Source organism: Hyperolius riggenbachi, chromosome 4 (genome assembly GCF_040937935.1).
Source record: "Hyperolius riggenbachi isolate aHypRig1 chromosome 4, aHypRig1.pri, whole genome shotgun sequence".
Lineage (NCBI taxonomy): Eukaryota > Metazoa > Chordata > Amphibia > Anura > Hyperoliidae > Hyperolius > Hyperolius riggenbachi.
This window is the reverse complement of record NC_090649.1, coordinates 2,305,695-2,317,012: the sequence shown is the minus strand read 5'-3', so window position 1 is coordinate 2,317,012 and position 11,318 is coordinate 2,305,695. Positions and strand designations below refer to the sequence as shown.

General features: G+C 44.0%; 1 protein-coding gene across 3 annotated transcripts in view; it reads left to right on the top strand.

Moving 5' to 3' along the window:
* The window catches only part of FNDC4 (fibronectin type III domain containing 4), a 110,005-nt gene that overhangs the window by 2,504 nt on the left and 96,183 nt on the right, over positions 1-11,318 (top strand). For all 3 annotated transcript variants that reach the window (XR_011031294.1, XM_068279805.1, XM_068279804.1), the window contains exon 2: positions 10,879-11,016. The gene's annotated coding sequence lies outside the window, so the exon portion shown is untranslated. The remainder of the gene's footprint in view (positions 1-10,878; positions 11,017-11,318) is intronic.

Here is an 11,318-nt window from a genome sequence, read left to right as displayed (position 1 = left end):
CACCGTGGTGAAAAGGCCCTTATCACGCCTAAACTCAGTTTAGGCATGATAAGAAGGGCTTCGCGCGAAGTTACCGCGCGAACGCGCGTTCGCGCGTACGCGCGTAAGAGCGCGCGCAGAACCCGACGCTTCGCGCGAAGCTCCCATTAAACCCTATGGGACTTTGCGCGCGCTCTCACGCGCGTACGCGCGAACGCGCGTTCGCGCGGTAACTTCGCGCGAAGAGCAGGAAAAAGCGGTGATAACTCAGTGGTGAAAAGGTCATCACGCCTAAAGTCCTTTAGGCGTGATAACTGAGTTATCACCGCTTGGTGAATCGAGGCCAATGTACTCACACAATGTACACCCAAACACACATACACAGCCGGCTTCAGCTGATTTATGCCTGAGAATCAAGGCCTTCCGGTGCTGTACACAACCCAGCTCAGCTATCTGCAGCCTGCATGCTTCCCAGAGGACGAGGGCCCTCTGCTGTGTGTGTTTCTGTGTGTACACTAGGTATGTGTGTACTGTGCTGTATGTGTATGTGTGTACTGTGCTGTATGTGTATGTGTGTACAGTGCTGTATGTGTATGTGTGTACAGTGCTGTATGTGTATGTGTGTACAGTGCTGTATGTGTATGTGTGTACAGTGCTGTATGTGTATGTGTGTACAGTGCTGTATGTGAATGTGTGTACAGTGCTGTGTGTGTATGTGTGTACAGTGCTGTATGTGTATGTGTGTACAGTGCTGTATGTGTATGTGTGTACAGTGCTGTATGTGTATGTGTGTACAGTGCTGTATGTGTATGTGTGTACAGTGCTGTATGTGTACCTGTGTACAGTGCTGTATGTGTATGTGTGTACAGTGCTGTATGTGTATGTGTGTACAGTGCTGTATGTGTACCTGTGTACAGTGTGTGTTTCTGTACGTACACTGTGTATGTGTGTAGTGTGTTTCTGTGTGTATACTGTGTAGGTGTGTACAATGTGCGTACACAGTGTGTGTGTGTTTCTGTGTGTACACTGTGTATGTGTGTACAGTGTGTGTTTCTGTGTGTACACTGTGTATGTGTGTACAGTGTGTGTTTCTGTGTGTACACTGTGTATGTGTGTACAGTGTGTGTTTCTGTGTGTACACTGTGTATGTGTGTACAGTGTGTGTTTCTGTGTGTACACTGTGTATGTGTGTACAGTGTGTGTTTATGTGTGTACACAGTGTATGTGTGTACAGTGTGTGTTTCTGTGTGTACACTGTGTATGTGTGTACAGTGTGTGTTTGTGTATGTACACTGTGTATGTGTGTACAGTGTGTGTTTCTGTGCATATACTGTGTAGGTGTGTACAGTGCTGTATGTGCGTGCATGTACAGTGTGTGTTTCTATGTGTACACTGTGTATGTGTGTACAGTGTGTGTTTCTGTGCATATACTGTGTAGGTGTGTACAGTGCTGTATGTGCGTGCATGTACAGTGTGTGTTTCTATGTGTACACTGTGTATGTGTGTACAGTGTGTGTTTCTGTGCATATACTGTGTAGGTGTGTACAGTGCTGTATGTGCGTGCATGTACAGTGTGTGTTTCTGTGCGTTTACAGTGTATGTGTGTACAGTGTGTGTTTCTGTGTGTACACTGTGTATGTGCGTACAGTGTGTTTCTGTGTGTACACTGTGTATGTGTGTACAGTGTGTGTTTCTGTGCATACACCGTGTAGGTGTGTACAGTGCTGTATGTGTGTGCATGTACTGTGTGTGTTTCTGTGCGTACACAGTGTATGTGTGTACAGTGTGTTCTGTGCGTACACAGTGTATGTGTGTACAGTGTGTGTTTCTGTGTGTACACTGTGTATGTGCGTACAGTGTGTTTCTGTGCATACACTGTGTAGGTGTGTAAAGTGTGTGTTTCTGTGCATACACCGTGTAGGTGTGTACAGTGCTGTATGTGTGTGCATGTACTGTGTGTGTTTCTGTGCGTACACAGTGTATGTGTGTACAGTGTGTTCTGTGCGTACACAGTGTATGTGTGTACAGTGTGTGTTTCTGTGTGTACACTTTGTATGTGCGTACAGTGTGTGTTTCTGTGCATATACTGTGTAGGTGTGTACAGTGCTGTATGCTGTATGTGCGTGCATGTACAATGTGTGTTTCTGTGCGTACACAGTGTATGTGTGTACAGTGTGTGTTTCTGTGCGTACACAGTGTATGTGTGTACAGTGTGTGTTTCTGTGCGTACACAGTGTATGTGTGTACAGTGTGTGTTTGTGTATGTACACTGTGTATGTGTGTACAGTGTGTGTTTCTGTGCATATACTGTGTATGTGTGTACAGTGCTGTATGCGCGTGCCTGTACAGTGTGTGTTTCTGTGCGTACACAGTGTATGTGTGTACAGTGTGTGTTTTTGTGCATATACTGTGTATGTGTGTACAGTGCTGTATGTGTGTACAGTGTGTGTTTCTGTGCGTACACTGTCTATAGGTCTATAGGTGTCCCCAGTTTAGCCAGGTTTATAGGTGCCCTCAGTTTAGCCAGGTCTATAGGGGCCCCCAGTTTAGCCAGGTCTATTGGTGTCACCAGTTTAGCCAAGTCTATAGGTGTCCCCCGTTTATCCAGGTCTATTGGTCCCCCCCCCCCTTTAGCCAGGTCTATAGGTGCCCCCGTGTACTTAGCCAGGTCTATAGGTGTCCCTAGTTTAGCTAGGTCTATAGGTGTCTCTCCAGTTTAGCCAGGTCTATAGGTGTCCCAGTTTTGCCAGGTCTATAGGTGTCTCTCCAGTTTAGCCAGGTCTATAAGTGTCCCCAGTTTTGCCAGGTCTATAGGTGTCCCCAGTTTAATTAACCAGGTCTATAGGTGTCCCAAGTTTAGCCAGGTCTATAGGTGTCCCCAGTTTAGCCAGGTCTATAGGTGTCCCCAGTTTGTCCAGGTCTATAGGTGTCCCCAGTTTAGCCAGGTCTATAGGTGTCCCTAGTATAGGTGGCCAGGTCTATAGGTGTCCCCAGTTTAGCCAGGTCTATAGGTGTCCCTAGTATAGGTAGCCGGGTCTGTGTATGTGTCTATAGGTGTCCCCAGTTTTGCCAGGTCTATAGGTGTCCCCAGTTTAATTAACCAGGTCTATAGGTGTCCCAAGTTTAGCCAGGTCTATAGGTGTCCCCAGTTTAGCCAGGTCTATAGGTGTCCTCTAGTTTGTCCAGGTCTATAGGTGTCCCCAGTTTAGCCAGGTCTATAGGTGTCCCTAGTTTAGGTAGCCAGGTCTATAGGTGTCCTCAGTTTAGCCAGGTCTATAGGTGTCCCCAGTTTAGCCAGGTCTATAGGTGTCTCCAGATTATTCAGGTCTATAGGTGTCCCCAGTTTAGTTAGCCAGGTCTATAGGTGTCCCCAGTATAGTCAGGTCTATAGGTGTCCCCAGTTTAGTCAGGTCTACAGGTGTCCCCAGTTTAGCCAGGTCTATAGGTGTCTCCCCAGTTTAGTCAGGTCTATAGGTGTCCCCAGTTTAGCCAGGTCTATAGGTGCCCTTAGTTTAGCCAGGTCTATAGGTGCCCCCAGTTTAGCCAGGTCTATAGGTGTCTTCCCAGTTTAGCCAGGTCTATAGGTGTCCCCAGTTTAGTCAGGTCTATAGGTGTCCCCAGTTTAGTCAGTTCTATAGGTGTCACCAGTTTAGTTAGCCAGGTCTATAGATGTCTCCCCAGTTTAGTCAGTTCTATAGGTGTCCCCAGTTTAGTTAGCCAGGTCTTTAGGTGTCCCCAGTTTAGCCAGGTCTATAGGTGTTCCCAAACTAGGTAGCCGAAACGAGGAGCACAGAGTCCCCCCTTGCCCCCCCCCCCTTCGCCGCTCTCCCTCCAGGCTAGAATGTGCTAGGGGGGTCGGCAAGGGGTGGCCCCGGATGAGGGTGGGTGGGAGACTGCCCCCCCTTCCCGCTGCTCTGTACCCTCCTTCCTGCACTGTGCCCCCTCCTGCAGTGCTTGGGTCCCTCCAGGGACACTAAAAGGGAGGCCTACCGGGCAAAATCCCGAACTCCCGCCGGCCCTGTCCGACCCTGCAGTGCTGTATGTGTATATGTGTGTTTCTGTATGTACACTGTGTATGTGTGTACAGTGCTGTCTGTGTACAGTGCTGTATGTGTATGTGTGTACAGAGCTGTATGTGTATGTGTGTACAGTGCTGTATGTGTATGAGTGTACAGAGCTGTATGTGTATGTGTGTACAGAGCTGTATGTGTGTACAGTGCTGTATGTGTATGTGTGTACAGTGCTGTATGTGTATGTGTGTACAGTGCTGTATGTGAATGTGTGTACAGTGCTGTATGTGAATGTGTGTACAGTGCTGTATGTGTATGTGTGTACAGAGCTGTATGTGTATGTGTGTACAGAGCTGTATGTGTATGTGTGTACAGTGCTGTATGTGTATGTGTGTACAGTGCTGTATGTGAATGTGTGTACAGAGCTGTATGTGTACCTGTGTACAGTGCTGTATGTGTGTACAGTGCTGTATGTGTATGTGTGTACAGTGCTGTATGTGTATGTGTGTACAGTGCTGTATGTGAATGTGTGTACAGTGCTGTATGTGTATGTGCGTACACTGTGTATGTGTGTACAGTGCTGTATGCGTATGTGTGTACAGTGCTATATGTGTGTACAGGTGCTGTATGTGTATGTGTGTACAGTGCTGTATGTGTGTACAGTGCTGTATGTGTACCTGTGTACAGTGCTGTATGTGTGTACAGTGCTGTATGTGTATGTGTGTACAGTGCTGTATGTGAATGTATGTACAGAGCTGTATGTGTGTACACTGTGTATGTGTGTACAGTGCTGTATGTGTATGTGTGTACAGTGCTGTATGTGAATGTGTGTACACTGTGTATGTGTGTACAGTGCTGTATGCGTATGTGTGTACAGTGCTATATGTGTGTACAGGTGCTGTATGTGTATGTGTGTACAGTGCTGTATGTGTGTACAGTGCTGTATGTGTACCTGTGTACAGTGCTGTATGTGTGTACAGTGCTGTATGTGTATGTGTGTACAGTGCTGTATGTGAATGTATGTACAGAGCTGTATGTGTACCTGTGTACAGTGCTGTATATGTGTACAGTGCTGTATGTGTATGTGTGTACAGAGCTGTATGTGTGTACAGTGCTGTATGTGTATGTGTGTACAGTGCTGTATGTGTGTACAGTGCTGTATGTGTATGTGTGTACAGTGCTGTATGTGAATGTGTGTACACTGTGTATGTGTGTACAGTGCTGTATGTGTGTACAGTGCTGTATGTGTGTACAGTGCTGTATGTGAATGTGTGTACACTGTGTATGTGTGTACAGTGCTGTATGTGAATGTGTGTACAGTGCTATATGTGTGTACAGTGCTGTATGTGTATGTGTGTACAGTGCTGTATGTGTATGTGTGTACACTGTGTATGTGTGTACAGTGCTGTATGTGTATGTGTGTACAGTGCTGTATGTGAATGTATGTACAGAGCTGTATGTGTACCTGTGTACAGTGCTGTATATGTGTACAGTGCTGTATGTGTATGTGTGTACAGAGCTGTATGTGTGTACAGTGCTGTATGTGTATGTGTGTACAGTGCTGTATGTGAATGTGTGTACAGTGCTGTATGTGTGTACAGTGCTGTATGTGTATGTGTGTACAGTGCTGTATATGTATGTGTGTACAGTGCTGTATGTGTATGTGTGTACAGTGCTGTATGTGTGTACAGTGCTGTATGTGTATGTGTGTACAGTGCTGTATGTGTATGTGTGTACAGTGCTGTATGTGTATGTGTGTACAGTGCTGTATGTGAATGTGTGTACAGTGCTGTATGTGTGTACAGTGCTGTATGTGTATGTGTGTACAGTGCTGTATGTGTATGTGTGTACAGTGCTGTATGTGTATGTGTGTACAGTGCTGTATGTGTACCTGTGTACAGTGCTGTATGTGTATGTGTGTACAGTGCTGTATGTGAATGTGTGTACAGTGCTGTATGTGTGTACAGTGCTGTATGTGTATGTGTGTACAGTGCTGTATGTGTATGTGTGTACAGTGCTGTATGTGTATGTGTGTACAGTGCTGTATGTGTGTACAGTGCTGTATGTGTATGTGTGTACAGTGCTGTATGTGTATGTGTGTACAGTGCTGTATGTGAATGTGTGTACAGTGCTGTATGTGTATGTGTGTACAGTGCTGTATGTGTATGTGTGTACAGTGCTGTATGTGAATGTGTGTACAGTGCTGTATGTGTATGTGTGTACAGTGCTGTATGTGTATGTGTGTACAGAGCTGTATGTGTATGTGTGTACAGTGCTGTATGTGTGTACAGTGCTGTATGTGTATGTGTGTACAGTGCTGTATGTGAATGTGTGTACAGTGCTGTATGTGTATGTGTGTACAGTGCTGTATGTGTGTACAGTGCTGTATGTGTATGTGTGTACAGTGCTGTATGTGTATGTGTGTACAGTGCTGTATGTGTATGTGTGTACAGTGCTGTATGTGTGTACAGTGCTGTATGTGTATGTGTGTACAGAGCTGTATGTGTATGTGTGTACAGTGCTGTATGTGTATGTGTGTACAGTGCTGTATGTGAATGTGTGTACAGTGCTGTATGTGTATGTGTGTACAGTGCTGTATGTGTATGTGTGTACAGTGCTGTATGTGTATGTGTGTACAGTGCTGTATGTGAATGTGTGTACAGTGCTGTATGTGTATGTGTGTACAGAGCTGTATGTGTATGTGTGTACAGTGCTGTATGTGTATGTGTGTACAGTGCTGTATGTGTATGTGTGTACAGTGCTGTATGTGTATGTGTGTACAGTGCTGTATGTGTATGTGTGTACACTGTGTATGTGTGTACAGTGCTGTATGCGTATGTGTGTACAGTGCTATATGTGTGTACAGGTGCTGTATGTGTATGTGTGTACAGTGCTGTATGTGTATGTGTGTACAGAGCTGTATGTGTATGTGTGTACAGTGCTGTATGTGTGTACAGAGCTGTATGTGTATGTGTGTACAGAGCTGTATGTGTATGTGTGTACAGTGCTGTATGTGTGTACAGTGCTGTATGTGTATGTGTGTACAGTGCTGTATGTGTATGTGTGTACAGTGCTGTATGTGTATGTGTGTACAGTGCTGTATGTGTATGTGTGTACAGTGCTGTATGTGTATGTGTGTACAGTGCTGTATGTGAATGTATGTACAGAGCTGTATGTGTACCTGTGTACAGTGCTGTATATGTGTACAGTGCTGTATGTGTATGTGTGTACAGAGCTGTATGTGTGTACAGTGCTGTATGTGTATGTGTGTACAGTGCTGTATGTGTATGTGTGTACAGTGCTGTATGTGAATGTGTGTACACTGTGTATGTGTGTACAGTGCTGTATGTGTGTACAGTGCTGTATGTGTGTACAGTGCTGTATGTGAATGTGTGTACACTGTGTATGTGTGTACAGTGCTGTATGTGTATGTGTGTACAGTGCTGTATGTGTGTACAGTGCTGTATGTGTATGTGTGTACAGTGCTGTATGTGAATGTGTGTACACTGTGTATGTGTGTACAGTGCTGTATGCGTATGTGTGTACAGTGCTATATGTGTGTACAGTGCTGTATGTGTATGTGTGTACAGTGCTGTATGTGAATGTGTGTACAGTGCTGTATGTGTATGTGTGTACAGTGCTGTATGTGTATGTGTGTACAGTGCTGTATGTGTATGTGTGTACAGTGCTGTATGTGAATGTGTGTACAGTGCTGTATGTGTATGTGTGTACAGTGCTGTATGTGTATGTGTGTACAGTGCTGTATGTGTATGTGTGTACAGTGCTGTATGTGTATGTGTGTACAGTGCTGTATGTGAATGTGTGTACAGAGCTGTATGTGTATGTGTGTACAGTGCTGTATGTGTATGTGTGTACAGTGCTGTATGTGTATGTGTGTACAGTGCTGTATGTGTATGTGTGTACAGTGCTGTATGTGTACCTGTGTACAGTGCTGTATGTGTATGTGTGTACAGTGCTGTATGTGAATGTGTGTACAGTGCTGTATGTGTATGTGTGTACAGTGCTGTATGTGAATGTGTGTACAGTGCTGTATGTGTATGTGTGTACAGTGCTGTATGTGTGTACAGTGCTGTATGTGTATGTGTGTACAGTGCTGTATGTGAATGTGTGTACAGTGCTGTATGTGTATGTGTGTACAGTGCTGTATGTGTATGTGTGTACAGTGCTGTATGTGTATGTGTGTACAGTGCTGTATGTGTATGTGTGTACAGTGCTGTATGTGTATGTGTGTACAGTGCTGTATGTGTATGTGTGTACAGTGCTGTATGTGTACCTGTGTACAGTGCTGTATGTGTATGTGTGTACAGTGCTGTATGTGAATGTGTGTACAGTGCTGTATGTGTATGTGTGTACAGTGCTGTATGTGAATGTGTGTACAGTGCTGTATGTGTATGTGTGTACAGAGCTGTATGTGTGTACAGTGCTGTATGTGTATGTGTGTACAGTGCTGTATGTGAATGTGTGTACAGTGCTGTATGTGTATGTGCGTACACTGTGTACTTGTGTATGTTTGTGTATATGCTTCTCTATAATGCAAAGTGTCCCCCCAAATTTCTAGAGCACCAGGGAGAGATATGACCTCCTTTATAATACAAGGGGTCATTATTTTTCAGTTTTCGGACATTATAGTTTTTAAATAATACATGCTACCATGATTAAAATCCACATCATGTATTTGCCCATTTGTCCCGGTTATTACACTGTTTAAATGTTGTCCCTATCACAATGTCTGGCGGCAATATTTTATTTGGAAATAAAGGTGCATTTTATCAGTTTTTCTTCCATCACTATTTACAAGCCCATAATTTAAAAAAAATGACAGTAATATACTCTCTTGACATACATATTAAAAAAGTTCAGTCCCTAAGATAACTATTTATGTATTTTTGTATTGTCAATTTTTTTTTTTTAATTATATAAAAAAAATATGTTTGATTGCCTTGGGGAGAGTGTGGGAGGGAAATAGTTAATTTTAAATGTAAAAAAATGCTTGTAATGTAAAAAAAAAAATGTGTGTTGATGTAATTTTACAAGATGGCCTCAGTCATTTTTTTTAATGCGTCCTGTAAGCGTAATATGTACCCTTACAGGAAGTGTACTGTGGATGGGAAACTTTTTTTTTTTCACAATGATGCGCGGCTTCCCATAAAAGCCGCCTGCTTCGGGGACTTAGATCAATGAATTCCCATTCATTGATCTCTGGGCGAGCGGGTGGTGACGTGAACGAGCGTGGGAGCGAGCGTGGGAGCGAGCGCACAAGTGAGCGGAAGCGCGGTGGTGGTGGCGGCAGGGATATGTATATCTACGCCCCAGGCGCGGAAGTGAAGTGTAAAGGGGCTTAGATATACTGTACCCGAGCGGCGAGAAATGGTTAAATGTACTTCGAAGACTCTCCTTTTTTCTGTGGCTTTCTCCCCATCACCCACTCTGAATGGGAAGCACCAATTGTTACTTGGAAGCCAGCATCAGATAACAATCCTTCCCAATAGGAAAATCCCATTTATTAATAATTCGAGATGGGGTTATCACAGACAGAAAACAAATATATTTGCCGGTTTCTAAAAATCAGGCTAATAACGCGTCCAACTTATAGCATTCTAGCTGCTATGGAAACTTATGTTATAAGTTATTCAGCATTTGCTGACCACACATGTTAACCTATCGATATTTAGTGTCATTTGATTAAAGGAGAACTGTAGTGAGAGGTATATGGAGGCTGCCATATTTATTTCCTTTTAAGTAATACCAGTTGCCTAGCTATCCTGCTGATCCTCTGCTTCTAATACTTTTAGTCATAGCCCCTGAACAAGCATGTAGTAGATCAGGTGTTTCTGACATTATTGTCAGATATGACAAGATTAGCTGCATGCTTGTTTCTGGTGTTATTCAGACACTACTGCAGCCAAATAAATCAGCAGGATAGCCAAGCAACTGGTATTGCTTAAAAGGAAAGAAATCAATATGGCAGCCTCCATATAACTCTCACTACAGTTCTCCTTTAAACATTGGCCGCAGGTTACAAATCTGCCCTCGGATTCGCTGTAGACAGAAATGGCAAAGGTTATTGATAAACTGTGTCATTGTTGCCTACCTTACCCACCAGGGGGTATACACACCCAGTTTTTAGGAAAAGACAGCCCACCAAAAGTCAGATTCTATAAAAGTCTGGCCCCCTTAGCGACCGTGTGTCTTCCAACATTCCATCGACACAGAAACTGTCTCCAGGCATGCGTTCTCAGGAGGACCGAGCACATGCTTTGTTTCAAGGACTCTGATATCAATGCCTGCACTTCAACTGCACTATATTTGATTCAGTCCCCAAAGGACTGCATTCAGCTAAATAAAAAAAAATCTAATTTACTCCCTTTTTATTTTAAGCTTTGTGTTATGTGTTAACTAGTTTATGTAAATGTGTGTAATGCAATTTTGTTATTAAAACGTTTAAAAATCGTTTAGCGGTTATGACCTGTTGCTGAACATACACAATCGTACTTTCTCCTCCGAAAACGTTGCCTTGTGTTGTAGAGTATCTTGTATTTATAACTTGTATGCTGGATTCAGGCACAGATAGACAGATCTGGCGCCGATCCCTGCATACAGCTAAGGGTTAACTTACAGTGTTCGCAGTGTGTTAATATAGTTACAGTCGTGCGCTGACTCACGCGTGGTGGGAAGCATTTGAATTGGATGTGTGTGGTGAATGCTTTGGAGTCAGAACACTCCTCTCTGCTAGTCAGTTCATAGATTGCGAATCCACATATGGGCATCTGTGCAAAGTGACAGCAAGACCGAGTTTCTGACTCTGAGCGATTGACCCAATCACGGATCGTCCCGTGCGGTTCTTGACAGGTATGTCTTCTCATGACAGGACTTCAAGGTGCGGAGGGACATCTGGTGCCTGGAGGTGGAAGTGCAGCGCAATCCACAGACGAGGCTCCACCCCTAGGTGAGGCAAGCAATTGCAGCCCAGTCAGGAATGAGAGACTGCCATCTGCTGGTGGACAGGGTAAGTACAGTGAGCAGAATATGGAGGCTGCCATATGTATTTCCTTTTAAACAATACCAGTTGCCTGGCTGCCATCAGTAGTGGCTCGTTTTATTGAAGATCTAAAGTGCATTTGGTGAGTATTCCCAGCACATCACTTTCCCACATTTTGTTGTGTTACTGCCTTATTCCAAAATGGCTTCCATTCATTCTATCCCTCCGATTTCTACACCTAACACCCCTTAATGACAATGTGAAAAAAGTTTACTTGCGGTTTTGGCAAATTTATTATAAATAAAAAACAGAAATCCCATGTACAGAAG